Genomic DNA, 17,558 nt, shown 5'->3' with positions numbered 1-17,558 from the left:
AAGCTAGCAAGCCAGTGAAAAAATCATGGATAGGCTTCACATCTTTGACATTCACAGTGAGTCTCTTGATAGTAGCCTCACTTAAAAGGGAGTTAAGTTTACTTAAAATAGCTCCTCAAGAGTATTAAAAAAGGAGCTGGCGTTTCCCTCTTTTTTTTTTTCTTTTTTTGTTTAATGTGGTCAATAATTGTATGCCTGAAGGTATTTAGTTAAAAAAAAAAAATTAATGACAACTTCCCTTTATCCATAAAAGCAAAAATTCAAAATGGACATAAGTTTGAACGTCCCCAGCTGGGAACCCTGCCCTTAACAAATACACTAGATACACATACATGGTTTCTTGGCTGTCTATATTCATATCCATCTGTTAAGATGGCACTGTGCCTACTTACAAGTTGGTCAAACTATCAGTAGGCCATAGGTGCCAAACACTGATCGCTTTCAATGGATAGCATGCACAATACTAAGCACTCACTCTTTTGCAAAAAAGCTGTTATCCATGGAAATATTTAAGCAATGGCTGCACATGCTTTCACATTTATTTGGATAAATCCATTCAAGGATATTCTATTGATTGAAACCAAAACCACCTGGAGACTACAAAAATTTTCTACATGAAAATATAAAACTGGGAAAAAAAAGACAAAAATAATGAAAAAAGATGATGACATTTTAGGGCAAATTCTATCATTCTATGTGCTTTTCAACTCACAATACAGCAAACATGAGGGGTTTGTCAGAAAACTTATGAACCAGCAAACACAATGTAGAGCTGCCTACCGTACATTGCACAACTGGAATAAAGTTATCTACTTCTCCCTAAAAATCACCTTTAAAAATTCACACACACACAAAAAAATCACCTTTAACTTTCCTGCATCTCAATTACCTCTCCCCATCAGTAAATGGAAATATTTTCTATCCCACAGGTACTGTGAAGCTTAATTCATTAGTGCCTGCAACCATGCTGAAGTCCTTGGAAATGGAGTGCCATAGATGTCAAGTACTATACTATCATTCAAGTATCAAACAGACCTGACCCTACTTAGCTAAGGTATCTGACAAGAACAATTTTCAAGGTGCATGACTGTAAACAGCAGCATTTTATGTGGCTACAATATGCTCAAAACAAAAATTTTGCTACTAAAAATATGAATAACAGAAGTCTATTTGTCTAAACTCTCTCCAAAAGCCTCTTAGTACTACAAAGGCTATTTCTCCTGCTTCTCCCTAATAAAACATCTTGGAAGAAACTGAATATGCTGTACTCGAGATATGCAGACAATTTTGCATCAGTAGTGCAATTAGTGGTGTTATCTTTACAAATGTTGTCTGCAATGGTTGCTACTCTAGCGATACTTGAACTCTTAGAATAAATATGAATAGCCACTTCTCAATTTCTATTGGCATCCATTCTCACTAAAACTCCACAATTAATATAAATCGAATTTATTTTGAAGGAAGTATTTCTGCTGTATGGCAAGTCAGACTGGTCTCTTCTTGATCCTCTTCTTTTATTCTCTGGAAATTGTCATTTTTATGGTTCTTTAACTCAGTAGGACCTATTTGCATTCTCAACACAGAGAAGGCATGCTGGTGACCTGTGCTCCTCTTCATGAATGGGTAGTCCCAGCAAGACCTGAAATCCATGCGTCATTAATACTGTTCATCAGTCATAGCAAGACATCTAAGTCTGCCTGCAAAAAAGGAAATAAAGACAAGCAAACAACAAAAACAAGTTTTTGCTCAAGGAGCGGGAAGGAAAGAACATGACACTTTAAGACTTCTGAATACTGTAGAACTGTTTCATAGGAGGGACCAAAAAAAAAAAAAAACCTACCTGAAGTATCAGTGACTTGTAATACCAACTGAGGTAGATAGTGAACAAAGACTTTCTTGCATAAATTGGACATTCTGTGACTGAACTATCATTGTGTTACATTTTTGAGAACCGCTATAATCTCATTTCCTGGCAAATTAGACATCTAACAAATAATGTTACTTATGGAGGAAGAGGCCCTAGGGTTCTTTCCCCAAGAAATAAGAAAACGCCTTTTTAGACAAAATGCATAAATGTACATTGGTGGACCACAATTAATGAGAAGCATTTCATCACAATAGCACCATACTGGGCAAACTGAACACTTTTTTCTTTTTTCTTTTTTTTTTTTAAACACACTGAGATGACTTTTTAAAATATCAGAATACAGCTTGTTCACACAGGAAACAATCATTTACAAAAGGAATTACTGTGTTGCTAACTAATGTTAAATTGCCTTCTCAAGAATACATTTCTGAACAGTATTAAAGGTTCTCCTGAAAATCCTGAACATCACTCAGATAGTTATTGCAATAAAGAACACGGTAAGCTTTATAAGGTGCCAAATCGTCTGTCACTCCAAACCACCTCACCACCAAACCAACACCAAGCAGCTATGCATGTGAGCGAGACACTTAACTTGAAGGCTTTTTGATAGTTCGGCACACTGTATAAAAATCAACAGCTCTGAAATTCGTTAGGAATCCTACCTCATTTGGGGATTATCCCCAAGAATTAAGTAGACAGCTTTTTTCTACAGAGGAAGGCACAAGTCTTTTGACACAGTAACAGCTATAGGAAGCTTCACAACAGCTTTTCTTTTTTTGCTAATGATCAGAAGGACCCATGGATTCCCTATGAATTAATAAAAGTCTTAAGCACTAATTGAAAACCAAAAAAAACCAACAGGGTTCACCCTGCCTGCAATTGCGCAAGTCTTAAACAAGGAAGGCAAATGGCAAGAAATACAAAGTGAAGAAAAACCACAACGACTGACAGACAGAAACCAGCTTAGCCCAGTTCTTACACAACAGGCCTGTCCTGATCCTAAAATTGCAGATTTTTATTTGTGATTTGTAGGTTTGTATTTAAAAAAAAAAATATTATCTTTAAAGCAAAGCTTAGGAATGCCTCCCAACCAAGGTGATATTTTGTTTGTTAGTCACACCGGGATGTTCCTGAAGGTGACAAACCTTTAAGTGGCGCAGAGTATAGCTTTTACTCCGCCTCCCCCACCTCGCCTTAGTGATTAAAAAAAAAAAAAACAACCCCACAAAAAAAAAAAAAAACAACCCACGAAGGAAAGTAACTTAGGCCACTGCCACCAAAGGCAGCTTTAGAGCCAACAGCCCATGAAGGCGGGGGAAGTGGGGTGCAGCAGACCCCCAGGGGTGAAGCTGAGGGAGCTCCTACCCACCTGCCCCCACTCTCTGCCTCCCTCACGACCCAGGAAGATGCCTCTGGCGCCACGGGCTAGGACGGTGGGGGGAGCAGGGACGGTGCCTTCCCTACCCCCGGCAGCAGACGAGAGGGATGAAGAGGGCCCGAGCGGGCCCCGGCGGTACCACCAGCCTCCTTAGCGAGGGAAGCGCAAAAACCCGGCCGCCACCCGCCACGGCAGACCGAAGGGGAGGCAAAACAGCACCCCAAAACTCGCCTCCTAAAAAAAAAAAAAACAAACACTACACCCCAAAAGCAGACGCCGGCTTCAAATACCTCCTCCGTGCCCAGGCCCGGCCGCTGCTCCCTCCGCCCCGTCCGAAATTCCCGCACTGCCAGAGGCGCTGAGGCGGCCCGCGCGCCCCGGCGCTCACCTCCCACCATTGCCCGCGCTCATTGGTCCGCCGCGCCACGGCCGCCCGCCCTCGCCCCGCCTCGGGCGCGGCGCCTGCCGGGAAGTGTAGTCCGTGACCTCCGCGGGCAGCCGCCCGCGGAGGTCACGGACTACACTTCCCGGCAGGCGCCGCGCCCGCGATGGGCCAAGAGCTGAAGTATTTTACAGGGTAGCTGCACAAAATCTCGGAGTTTTAAGCCAAAACAAGTTTGGAAAGGCCTTTGTCAGGCTGATGCCGTGTGGCGATACCCCCTGTCTGGGAAACAGGGCAAGACACAGGCCGCCGGGTGTCCGGGGGACAAGGTAATGCAGCAGTTCTCCATCTTGTATGACTGATGCCCAGGCCAAAACCAACCCCTCCAGCCACCCCAGCACCAGAGCCTGCGCTTGCATGTTACCTCATTACACACCATTACATAGCTCATGATTTTACTTACTTGCTTCTCGGACCCTTTCTGATTTTACCTACTATGGTCTCGCACAGTTGTGTGATGGAGATTCTCCCCACTCCGAAGAAGATTTATTTATTTATTTATTTACGCTTTGACAAAGCCTGTGTTTATTTAGTCCTGATTTTTTTTTTTAACAGCTTCTGTGGTACTTAAATTGTTTTGAGTGCATGAGAACATTTTGCAAAATTAATAATAATTGCAAAGTTTTATGAAAAAGAACCCATGCCTTCAAAGGGTCAGCATGGATTCCTGCTCTTCACTCTTCTGATTCTCTTTCCTCCTGACCCCAATCTCCTTTTCTTCAGGTCCGAGTCAAATCATACAGCGTTGATTCACCTAGCAGGGCTGATCCATTTGTCATCCAGTGTCACTACATCTCCTTCTTTTGTTGTCAGGTACAAATGTGTGCACACCCACACTTGCTTCTGCTAAGCTGTGAAGTGGGAGACAGGCATGGAAGATTAAAGACATGACAAAACAGGGGATTTAGGGGATGAGGCAGGAAAATAAAAGGACAATGTTTTGTGTTGTTAATTTGCTAGGGGTTTTAAACCTTTAAAAAAAGCATTATGTTTTCATGGCCACCATCTTCACATGCTGCAATTTTAGAGGTACTAAATAGCTTAAAACAAAGAATCATAGAATCATAGAATAGTTCGGGTTGGAAGGGACCTCTAAAGATCATCTAGTCCAACCCCCCTGCCGTGGGCAGGGACAGCTTCAACTAGATCAGGTTGCTCAGAGCCCCATCCAACCTGACCTGGAATATTTCCAGGGATGGGGCATCCACCACCTCTCTGGGCAACCTGTGCCAGTGTTTCACCACCCTCAGCATAAAAAATTTCTTCCTTATATCTAGCCTAAATCTACCCTCTTTTAGCTTAAATCCATTCCCCCTTGTCCTATCGCAACAGGCCCTGCTAAAAAGTCTGCCGACATCTTTTTTATAAGCCCCCTTTAAGTACTGACAGGCTGCAATAAGGTCTGCCCGGAGCCTTCTCTTCTCTAGGCTGAACAACCCCAACTCTCTCAGCCTTTCTTCATAGGAGAGGTGTTCCATCCCCCTGATCATTTTCATGGCCCTCTTCTGGACCCGCTCCAACAGGACTGTCGTTCTTATGCTGAGGGCTCCAGAGCTGGACGCAGGACTCCAGGTGGGGTCTCACCAGAGCAGAGCAGAGGGGCAGAATCCCCTCCCTCGACCTGCTGGCCACGCTTCTTTGGATGCAGCCCAGGATACGGTTGGCCTTCTGGGCAGCGAGCACACATTGCTGGCTCCTGTCCAGCTTTTCATCCACCAGTATCCCCAAGTCCTTCTCGGCAGGGCTGCTCTCAATCCCTTCATCCCCCAGCCTGTATTGATACCGGGGGTTGCCCCGACCCAGGTGCAGGACCTTGCACTTGGCCTTGTTAAACCTCGGTTAGAAGAGGTTCACACAGGCCCACTTCTCGAGCTTGTCCAGGTCCCTCTGGATGGCATCCCATCCCTCTGGCGTGTCAGCCGCACCACTCAGCTTGATATCATCAAGCAGGAGTAGGGAAGTGATCGTGCCTCTGTACTCGGCACTGGTGAGGCCGCACCTTGAATACTGTCTTTAGTTTTGGGCCCCTCACTACAAGAAGGACGTCGAGGTGCTGGAGCATGTCCAGAGAAGGGCAATGAAGGTGAAGGTGAAGGTGAAGGGTCTGGAGAACAAGTCTTATGAGGAGCGGCTGAGGGAACTGGGGTTGTTTAGCCTGGAGAAAAGGAGGCTCAGGGGAAACCTCATCGCTCTCTACAACTCCCTGAAAGGAGGAGAGTATCTCCCAAGTAACTAGCGATAAGACAAAAGGAAATGGCCTCAAGTTGCACCAGGGGAGGTTTAGATTGGACATGAGGAAAAATGTCTTTACTGAAAGAGTGGTTAAACATTGGAACAGGCTGCCCAGGGAAGTGGTTGAGTCCCCATCCCTGGAAGTATTTAAAAGACGTGTAGATGCGGCACTTAGGGACATGGTTTAGTGGGTATGGTGGTGTTGGGTTGACGGTTGGACTCGATGATCTTAGAGGTCTTTTCCAACCTTAATGGTTCTATGATTCTATGATCTGCAAACTTGCTGAGGGTGCACTCGATCCCACTGTCTCTGTCATTGATGAAGATACGAAACAGTACCGGTCCCAATACGGACCCCTGTGGGATGCCACTTGTCACCAGTCTCCATCTGGACATTGAGCCATTAACTATCATTCCATAGTATGTTCATCATGACAGTACTTATATAGAAGATTTCCTTGAAAACTTGGGCTACATTAGGAAAAATAGATATGTATACTAGAAATCCTAGGTACTCCTACAGATGTTCAAGAATCTGAACTGTTCTGAATTTTCTAGGGTGTTACTGCTCATAGGAAAGACCAAAAGATTGTTTGAAAGAAGTGGAGCACACTACCACACATGATAGCATTTCACTTGAAGTACCATTGTCTTTAATATTGGATTACTGGGATCGTGAAAACATTTAAGCTACTGATACAGAAAATAAAATGAAAAATTTAATAAATATTCCATTCATTCCGTTAGTGAAAAGCTGATCTTCAGGCTGTCAGTCTGAAAACAGTCTTAACAATGAGGCCATAGAGATCTAAAGTAAATTCTGCTATCCCATCTAAAAGGTTGTCCAAAAAATATTATCTTCCTTGCATGAAGAGAGAAACCCGGACCTCGTTCTGCCTCTGATTTTTCTCTGTTGAGCCAGAATAATCAGTTCTGTTTTAAGCAAAAGGTACAGTTTCAATATACCCATCCTAATTCTTATTAACAAAAACATGAGATTCTGCCTATAAAGTATCAGAGCAGAGACTTTCATATATTATGTTTCCATATACTAAAGGACTGGGTTTTTGTTTAGCCTGTCTGCATGCATTTGCTTTAATACTGCTACAGCTGGAGATTCTTCAAATATTAACCAAATCCACAACTTTTCTCAGATGTTCCCTATATACTGTCAATTGTTTGACTAGATTTCAGAAAAGCAAGTATTGACCAAACAATCAAAAGCATAGGATGGGTTTCTCATTACCATCCTTCACTGTAAGAGCATTCCTGGAATGTGCTGACTACAACTTTCAAATATTCTTGAAGAATTATTTTAGATTTGATAACTATGTTTGATGCATCCCCAGAGAAAGGACTTTACATCTTTTACTTAAAAGTTCTCTAATCTTAAATGAAATGGGCAATCCAATCTATGTGTGTGCTACAGATACAGCTGCTAAGAAGAGTGCAAATGCTACTTTTAAATAGTAGTAAATATGCAATATATAAGGTACTGTAGCATATAAGCAGTTACATACTTTCAATTTAGCAATGGGGATAAGAAGTATGACATTTTGAATGTGACTTGACAAGAACGCCTGAAGAGATAGTGATCAAACTACAGTATGAATTCTTCTAAACTAGCATCTCATAAAATAAGCTAGATTAACCTTGAAAAGTTTCAGAAGACTGGTGAATCTCCAGAGTGAATGGAGAATAGCCATTTCACAAATGGCTATTCTTTCGGGAGAGCTATGTGTACTTATCAATTCCAGAAGACATGCAAGTTACATCCTCATTACTAAGAGAATATTAAGAATGTTCCTCAAAAGACTCAAAATAGCACAAAGAACATTTGAATCCTCCTACCTTACCAGAAAAAAAAAAAAGAAAAAAAAAAGTGAAATGTTCCAAATGATTTAGCCTCGCAATTTCATTCTACGGTAAGAACACTGAGGCATAGATTGATTAAAATATTTGCTTAAGGTATTCCGGGATTAGGCAAGGTTAGAAATGTAGCCCAAATCTCTTAAGCGGATGCACGAATGCGAGGGTTCCAGTAAAAGTACCAACGAAGAGAATGCCAACTGTCTGCAGGTAGTGAGACAGTGTGTTATACTTCAGTTAGGCTCATTTCTGCTTTAGCATAGCGTTTTTCAGGCTGTGATTCATGGACTAAAGGTCTGCAGGATATCAGAAGGGAATATTGGAGCAAAAGATGCACACGTGCTTTTCCACATGCAGATGCAAGTAAGCAAGTAACAATCTAGAAATGTAAAAGTAATACAACATTTCCTTTAAGTTTTGTTCTTGAAAATTATAGCCATAAAACCTCACAAGATTGTTGTTTATTTCTTTATAAAAAGATTAAATGACCTTTGGATTTAAATTATGCAGTGGTATTTTTACATGATGTTCTTCACATTTCCACTCTTCCAAAAATTATAGAATTAAATGGCTCAGAACTCCAGCATGTATTTCCTTCCTGCAGTCTTCTTTATTTTTCTACTTTCCAAAATGAGAAAAGTCCTTGTACATTTCACAAACACCTTGCCATACTACACACAATGCTTTAAAAAAGCAAAAATTAAAAAAAAAAAGTTAAAAAAAAAATCAACAGACAATTCCAGAATGAATGGGGAGGCTGTGCCACACCACAAATGCTTGATAAAAAAGTACATATGCACTGCACTTGGCTGTCCTAACTGGGGTTTGAGGACCACAGACGGGAGTAGAGCTTAGAGATTACTGTTCCTAAAAATCACCACGGTATTTGCTTCAAATTACAGTCTTCTTGAAGTGCTAGACCAAAAAAGTTTTGCGAAAAACCTGGTGGTCAGAGGCCATAGCGAGTTTGAGAAGGAACAGAGGTATGATCACATTCCAAGAAGCAGTTCTTGACTCAGCAGCCTTGTGTTACTGTCTGCCCACAGTGTACCTACTGTGGCGTACAAAGAATTATGCTTCCCATCATATCTGTGTGTTATCCTGCAGTGTGAGTATACTGACACTAGGGAAAAAACGTGGTTACTGCAAACTTACTTTCTTTTTTTCCTCTCATTCCCATTTCACACTATTTTCCTCAGTGGAAAGATGTGTATGAATTAAATGAAGGGTGTGGTTTTTTTCCTCTAATGTACTTTTATTAAACGTTTAAAAGGGTAATCACTATTCTCTAAGAATAGCAGTATGGCGCTCTGGATTTGTCTTTGTTCATCCATTAATATACATTCGAAGAGTATTTAAGATGATCTGCCTGGTAACCTCAGAGCTTGTGTGTATTTTAGGAGACCAGTACAACATCCTATTGTGTCTGAGTACTGTTAAAAGGTAGCTAGGAACAAAATTGGCTTTGCCATGCGTTTAAGATCTTTTGAATGGTGACTTTACAAGTTGGACTGATTTTTGTATTTGATTAGATAGGATTTGAATTTTTATTTAATTCCTTCAGAATGCAGTGAATAAGAAACCAGAGAGAATCAACTATTATTTTGAATATTCAATCCATTTGATGAGACAACTTTTTTTCTCAATAAAGTTATTACATGTCTGTCTAGAAAATTACACGAGATAAGGCTGTCACCTAAGTTCTCCTCACCAAAGGAAGGTGCAATATTGTTTCATAATAGGATCAAGTTCTTAAAGAACTTAATAAAAAATCACTTCAGCAAATAAATATTTACCCCTTTTTACAAATGAAGAATCAGACACAGAGATGCTGAGTGAAGTTTGTTTAGCTTGACGTGATGAAGGAAATTTGTAATAAATGTCAAAGACCTGGATTTCTTGACTCCTTCTTCTATATTATGAATTACAAAACCATTATTAATTGTACTGTTCAAGACATTAAATTCAAAATTAAGATGCTGAGGCAGGAAAGGTCTTTGTAAATTTTGCAGCTCTGAAAATATCCTCTGTATTCATTCCCCAAGTTAAGCAGTTAAATAGTTAGATGAAGGAACGGAATATGGGGAAGAAGAGGTCCAAACTTTGTAGAGTACCCAATAATTTAATGAAAAGGGGATGGAGTATTAGAAGAATTAATGAAAATGCTGTGGAAGAAAAGCTGCAGAGTCAGATCCATTGGAAGTTTCACTTTTTCTGGAAGTTTTGTGATGCTAACAGACATGTGATTTGAAGCTATTAAAGGGAATCATTTTAAATAACGCGAAGCTTCTAAGGCTGGAGTTTGTTTGAAGTGCATTAAATTAATCCAAATTAAAGGACTTTCATGAGTTTCTAAAGGGTTTGTATGTTTTCTTTGGTCAAGGTCCAAACTCATATGCATGGACGGTTTTTTCTACTTAAAAATAAACGACTGGACTATCTTGGATGTGAAGTGTCTTCACCCATCTTAGAAGCTACATTTATAGGTATACATACATTTTATCTGGGGAGCACTGTATATCCTACACTGTAGATACATTCACATGCACACAAACAACAGTACATGGAGTCTAACTATAACGATACAAAGAACTTCTGTGCATCATCAAACATTTCATATATCCCATTACATGTGAAAGAATTATTATCTGTCCTGTTGCAGTGCAATGCTTTTTCCTATAATGGAATTTTACTCTGCAAATTCATTTTGGTATTAAAAGGTTCCACTTTATAATGTCTATGGTTCAATCAGTGATCTAAAAGGCACTTAAATGCTTTGAACAAGATACATAAAACGCTTTTATTGCAAAAGCTTTGCTGTATCTACCAATTTTACCATTGATCTCTTTCCATGTAAGGCAGTTCTGGAAGCTGCCCATGCTGTATAAAATCACATGGTGCCTTTTGATCTCCAGCTGGTGATTAAAGCACATTATGGAGGTTTGAAATTTTCTTGTGGTCATTAGCATACCTCCAAACACTTCTTTGCTAAATAGTAGTGGTGTTCTCACTACACGCTATTTAAATAAGAAACCAGGAATCTATAGACTTATTTACTATCCTTTGTAGCTCTTGAATGAGGTGACCTTACCCTTAGCAATAGACTTACTGATCAAATAGTGATTTCTTAAGATGATTAAGCTCTATCAAAATGCAAGGAAAAATGAGGTTATATATTTTTAAACCCCCTTTTGATACAAACAGGCAGAGCTCCATGCTTTGCAAGACCTTGTATAGTTACTCCCTATCTGCAATTCCGTATTTCCCACTGCTAAAACACGTCACCATCGCTTCCAAGGTCACCAGGCTGTTGTAGGTTTTCCACAGTGGATTTTTAAACAATGCAGCATTAACTCTGTGGCTTGTAAATAGCAAAAAAAGCATCTTTTCTCCCACTTTTTGAAACTGTATTTATGTGGTAGAAAAAATAAAGAATCACCATGTATTTGTTACTTTCTCTAGCAATCTCTTTGGGGTTTCCTTTTGCAGGAAATAAATGAGGATGTCAGCTTTATATATTTATATTTCACTTTATTATATTACGTTGCATTTTATTTATGTATTTTTACCATCTATATCTTGCTAGCAAGCAAAGTTTACTGAGTGCTACCCAGATACAGAGGAAAACATAACATTTGTTGAAAGAGATTACAGTCAGTAAATGCCAAATAAATTCCAAAGCTTTCTGTTAGTTGTTCTACCCTGTCCCCTCACTCCCAAAAATAGAACAAATATAGGTAACCTGGTTTCTGACAAGTCAGCGGTTACAGGCTTTTAAAAGGAACTAAAATCTGGGTCAGGGGGAGAGTATTGGCCTGGAATGGATGTTCCAGTTGTAAGGGAGACATCTGAGAGGACGGTAAAACTTGTGGAAGAGGCGGGCAGGCAGAATATCAAGGTTAGCAGATATCGGCAGACCAGTGAAGGAACGCAGTTTTGAGTCTATTATGTTGTGTGGCAAAGCACCTTGAATTATTTGAATCTAGGAAATAACAGATTCCCATCTCTGCTTTTATCCAGCAGTTTGACTAACGCTTGGAGGAAGAGCAGAACTACAAAGAGAGAGCACTAAAAATTTATCATATAGGTAACATTTTTCTTTTCTTTCTAAGTAACACCCTAAAATACCTAAGACGACCTTTAATGAGATTGGACACAGCAGGTTTTATCCAAGGAGCTTATTGTTCAGAGGGAAAAAAAACCCTAATGAAAAGCAGCACATATTGCGTCCTTTTTCATATCAAAAGTTAATCCATGTTCATATAAATAGGTATTTGGTGGATTAATTGTCTCATACAAACTTTCTTTGAGGAAGAAGAAGGGGCAGAAGTCATTGACTGTTTCCTCGGGAGAAGATATCATACAATGAAAATTAAAAATAAACCATTGCATTTCATTATAATCCGCGCTTGTCTGTCTTCTGGCAAGCTTTATTATCCAGAACTAGCTGTCTGGAGAAGGAAAAATACTTACTGGTGCTCTTCTGTACTCGAGCATAGCATGGAATCCTTCCCGTCATGCTGCTCTACCACATAGCTTTGGTGTTCGTGACCATGCTAATCTACATAAAATTTACATGACGTAACAAAATATGATTTGCATAAGAACTGGTTTTCTCCAAGTCCCAAATGGCACTAAGAAACTCTAAAAAAATGCTACCACTAGGTGTCTCATTAGTTTCAATATACCCCAACCTAAGAGCAAGAAATGCTCAACAAAATTTAACAAAAATACAGTTAATTACCACTGACATTCCCTCCTTCGTTACACCAGCACACCCTGAATTTAATCACATGCATTATTGTAATCAAGCTGTCAATCAGATTTTGAAATATTTCATTTTTTGACATAATTACAGCAGAATCCCTACAGCCCGTCTAGAACATGGATATGGCAAGATTGATATTGTGTTACAAAATGTGATCTGACAAAAAAAATTGATGCTTCTGTGCAAAAATTAAAGAAACACTGAACTGCTAATGCATTTACCCTGCAAATATGTTGCATCAGGTAGAGTGTCAAGAGTTAATGTAACTGCCTGCCCATTCACTGAATAATATACTCATTCTTGTCGTGCCTTAAATGCTTAAATGTTGTCTGTGTCATTTTTATTTTTGTTTAAAAATCTATAGCTTTAATTTGCTTAATTGGAACCAAGCGTATGGAGGACTTTTTTGCTTTTAGGCTTACAGCAAAAGATTTAGAGAAACAATCAGCAGAGAAATGGGATGCCAAGGAGGGAGTTGGGCTCGTTGAAACTCCTCTGAGACAATCCCATCTATGGAAAGCCACAAAACTAGTGGGCCGTTTGATTAGCGTTTGCAAACAGCTCATGATGAGACATACACAGTACACATTGTTATCTTTTTCAAAAATTTCATGTTCCTGCTTTTTGGTGTATGGTGAGGAGCGTATTTTTTATGTTAACACTTCAAAACATTCAAGATGCATGTAGATGTGGAAGGCTCTTTAGATGGAGACCCATCTGTCAGCAATTACAGGGGTTTGCCCAAACACATATAATACAAAATTCAGCCTGACTCAGCTGAGTGTTAGTCAGATACGGTCTCTCTCATTTTTGGGACCCTAGTTTGTCTTTTAACCAAGAAGGTGATTTTTACCATCTGATGACTATTTCATGGCCTCTGTGAATGAGTTTGCAGACCCCAGCCTGATTTTATGTAGACAGATGTCCCCATTCACAAAAACAACTGTCACAATTGGCAATAGCTGTCACACGTGCTGGCAGCAGCATGGGCTCAGGATGAATGGACCGGAGGCAGGAGAGTGTCCGCCTCACTATGAGGAGGCAGGTGAAGATGGGGAATATTTGCAATATCACCAACAGTGCTGCATTTTCAGTGTGTGATATCGTTAATTCAGGCATCTTTTATGTGACCAGTGCTCTTTGCTTTAAAAGCCACTTGTTTGGATATTTCTAGACAGGTATTCCACTAGAATTACTTGATCTAAATTTGTTTGGATAACTTAAGACAATCTCTTGTCTGATAGCAAATTAATAATTAATTTCTTCCTTTCCAATGGCGGGTGAGGAAAACTGCAAACACATTTTTCACTGGAGGGATATGCAAGGCTTTTAAGAAGTTACAGAAACACACATGTAGCTTCACACACAATCCCAGCAGTTTTCCACCCTCGACCTGAGGAGATGCACTGTAACTGCGCTCCTTCTCTCCATCTTCATTCTCTCCTCAGGTTCTCATTTGGTTATTTTCCATATCGCTGGTACTGGCCCTGTTATTCAGAGGACTACTGTTTTACTTAAGTATTATCTCAGCTCCTAAGACCTCTGTTCATAAGAGCTGTTTTTTCTAGTTGAGTTGCCATATTTTCATGCAGACATCTGTTGAAAGCATTGAATTAATTAATGTAGTAGTAGCAACTAAGAAAACATGATTAATCAGCTTTGTCCTCTGCCTCAGTGAACTTACCAGGGCACTGAGAGAAGATGTATAAAATCTGATGGGCTCTCTGTTTAATGATTTGTTCTTGGGGAATAGGTTAAATTTCTTCCTTTTCCTTTCATGCCACCACCTCCTACTTCAAGCCCCTTAACAGGCTTGAACCCGGCTCCATCCACACATACGAAAGATGACCTTGCATATCTCATGGTGGAGGCGATGAATTCTGCATTCCCTGCAGACTGGCTGCTTTTTGACAGGAGATGCCAAGCTTTGTCCCTCCCCAGTTGCCTGTAGCTCATATTCAGTTGAAACGTGCTAGGAGGAAAGTGTTTACCATCTATTGTTGAAACAGCTAATTTTTTCAGTAAAGACATGGCTTTGAAGATATTTAAATGGTATTAAACCTATCTCAATGATATAAATAAAGAAGCAAGTTCAGCAGTTTTTATGACACCATATACTGACAATATTCTAAACTGTCCACTAAACATTTTTCATTCTCCATGGAATATCAACATACTGACTGCAATATTTCTATCTGTGTTCTTTTACTTGCTAATAATCAAATTGCAGCCATCAACCTTTTCATTTAGAACTACTTGCTCCAAAAAGTAAGCACAGCCATTTGAAACAATTTTGTAGCTATCTCAGACGGAATGTAAGTTTTAAATTGTTGAATTGTAAGACTGCCACCTCGTAAACATATTATAATGTATATTGGTCTATTTTGGTGAACAGCTGAATAATAATGTACTTTAAAAACAGTTTGAAATGCATCTTCTAAGATATAAAGCAGGGAGGATGACTAATATGAGAATATGGCATTTCACAGCAAACCTAATGAAAGCTTGTGAAAACTACAGTATCTCATCACCACACTGGCTACATTGGCTGCAATACAGTCGATATTATATTGACTGCTAGAAAGGCTATAAGTACAAAGCATTCCATCTCTCCTGATGAAAGTAACTGAGCTGGGCCAAAATTGATGGGTAAGAGAGTAAATCTTCCAGTTTCATGAATTTTGTATAACTTATTCTTGAATATTTCTTAGAATTGTGTCCCGTCTCCTTGACCAATGTAAACTTTGCTTTTCCTTCATTTTCAAAGAGTCTTTTGAGAATGATCATTGAAGTAATAGCGTATTTTTAATACATAATTGATCTGCAGAGCCCCAAAATAGAGCCTGCTTTGCCTGTTTCTAGTTCAGAAAACTCAAGAGGGTACAACTACTTTTAAAAGGATTAGATTGCCTGATGAGGTGTTTTACACTTTTTATTAAGTTATTTCTTTAAAATAGAAAATGTTTCCTAAGTGTTTGCTGTTTACTTGGATTTACATTGTTTGTGCATGAGACGGCCTTCTAAGCAGAGGGACGGCTCTGCCTGGCTCAGGCATGAAATCATCGGTCCCGTTTGCTCAACCCTGCGTGCAGAGAGAGCTGAACTAGCTCAAAGTGCACATGCCGTCTCTCTGTCCTGCTCGTATAGACTGTTATTCAAGCATTCATTCTGGGATGAAAAGCTCCTTCCCTGTAGTCAGCGATCACTGTGTGCCTATTCAACATAGATGCTACGTTGCCTCTAATTCTTAATCAAGGCACCATGGCATGGTACTCGGCACAGAGGACCAGCACACGCACCCCAGGCCACAAAAACCAAACACACACACCTGTTCCAGAAAGCAAAAACAGACTAACATGAAAATATATCCTATATAACCAGCTAAAGATACACTTTCCTCCACTTCAGTACCAATATCTTTGTGCTGTAGTGTGGATTAAGCTCAAAATGCAATTGTTTAGTGACCGCTTTATGTGTCATATGAAAGAGGGAGAGGCTACATTTGGGAATGCTCAGAACGAGGTGCAAGAAAATTTTCTCTTCTAAAAAGAATCAAAAGGGGAATTCAGATGCATGCGAGTTTGTCATTTTTGTATGCAATTGGTCAAATAAGATACATAACCTTTTCCTGCAAATGTTGTTTGTCACATCTCTAGATTGCCAGAGCTTCTGTGGGAAATATTAAATCTATTATATCATCCTAGAATGATAAAAGTGCATGGAAGGAAGAAGTATGTACGAATAGGTGTGTACCTTCCCAGGGATATCCTGAACAACATTCGTACCTGGTCTTTCAAACAAGCCAGAAGTTGTGAACAATTAATTCACCTAACAGGTACTTGGGTAGAAATATTTGAATTTTTATTAGTTATTAAGATCCTAATTTATTACATACAATAATCTTTAGTTAGTAAAACCTCAAAAGATGGAAAGCATAAAAGACAGCAAGGACATATGGAGAATTTTCTTAGTAAAATGTCATATTTAACTCATAGCCTCAAGGTTGTTGGTTTATTTTTCCCCCAATGGAAAGCCAAGCATAAGATAAGGGATCCAGGTTATTATAAGCATCTGAAAAGTTCCTTACAAAACACCATTTTTAGATGAAGTTTTTTTCAAATTAACAACATAGCGTAATAAAAATCAACCTGTCTGCCCTAATGTGGTCATTTTTACCACGGCAATGTGAGCCTGGAGTGAATATTAATCATTAAAGGTGTGATCTAATAGTGTTTTATTCAACTTTGATTCATTGTGAATTGCTATTTCACATCAATAATAAGCTGCAAAAACCTCCACGATACTAGTAAACACAATAGTCAGAACATTAAAATAGGCTTGCTTCCTACTGTATACCAACAGAGGAAATAACACAAAAAAAATCAAAACCATCATGAAAAATATACAGACAGAAGCACTCACAAAACCCATAGAAGACGTTCCAAGAAAGAACCAGAAGGGACATTTGCCTAGGAATAAAGGAAGCCTGGGGATTTAACAGATGAGTGACAGAGATGACAGCAGGTAGGAGTGGGCAGCTGAGGGGTTTGGTCTGGTGGCAGGGAGAAAAGAATTGCACCTGGTGTTTCTGGGCACAAAAGTTGTTGGGAAGCAGGTAAAGCAGACAGAGGGCAGAGAGTCCAGACAGAACAGGGCAAGGAGAACTGAGCTGGAGTTGCCGGAGAGAAGGCCTGGCCAACTGGAAAGCCTTTTCAAATCAGCACTGCTTAGAAAAGAAAAGGACAAGCAGGGGGAGGAGGAGGAGGAAAAGGAAGACGTATCTGTCCCAAAGGTCTTCCACTACTCTAGTAAGTAAGCATTTTCCAGCTGAGGAAGGAGGGAAACTGAAGCAGACAAGGCAGCAGGTAGAAGATACTTGCCAACTTCAAGTTCCCAGCCAAGTTTGTTTAGCATGGCCACACATGCTACACTTGGCACCTGCCAAGTTGACCGTTTGCAACGGTTCAGAATTTTACTTGTTCCCTTTTCACTGCATGAAATG

General features: G+C 39.8%; 1 protein-coding gene across 1 annotated transcript in view; it reads right to left on the bottom strand.

Annotated features, from left to right (window-relative positions):
* Positions 1-3,595, bottom strand: part of VRK1 (VRK serine/threonine kinase 1) — a 37,789-nt gene extending 34,194 nt beyond the window's left edge. Inside the window, exon 1 of the mRNA XM_076345409.1 lies at positions 3,536-3,595. The gene's annotated coding sequence lies outside the window, so the exon portion shown is untranslated. The remainder of the gene's footprint in view (positions 1-3,535) is intronic.
* Positions 3,596-17,558: the final 13,963 nt, after the last annotated feature.

This window comes from Aptenodytes patagonicus, chromosome 7 (genome assembly GCF_965638725.1).
Source record: "Aptenodytes patagonicus chromosome 7, bAptPat1.pri.cur, whole genome shotgun sequence".
NCBI lineage: Eukaryota > Metazoa > Chordata > Aves > Sphenisciformes > Spheniscidae > Aptenodytes > Aptenodytes patagonicus.
Note: the sequence above shows the minus strand (reverse complement) of the source record. Positions and strands in the feature narration are given on the sequence as shown.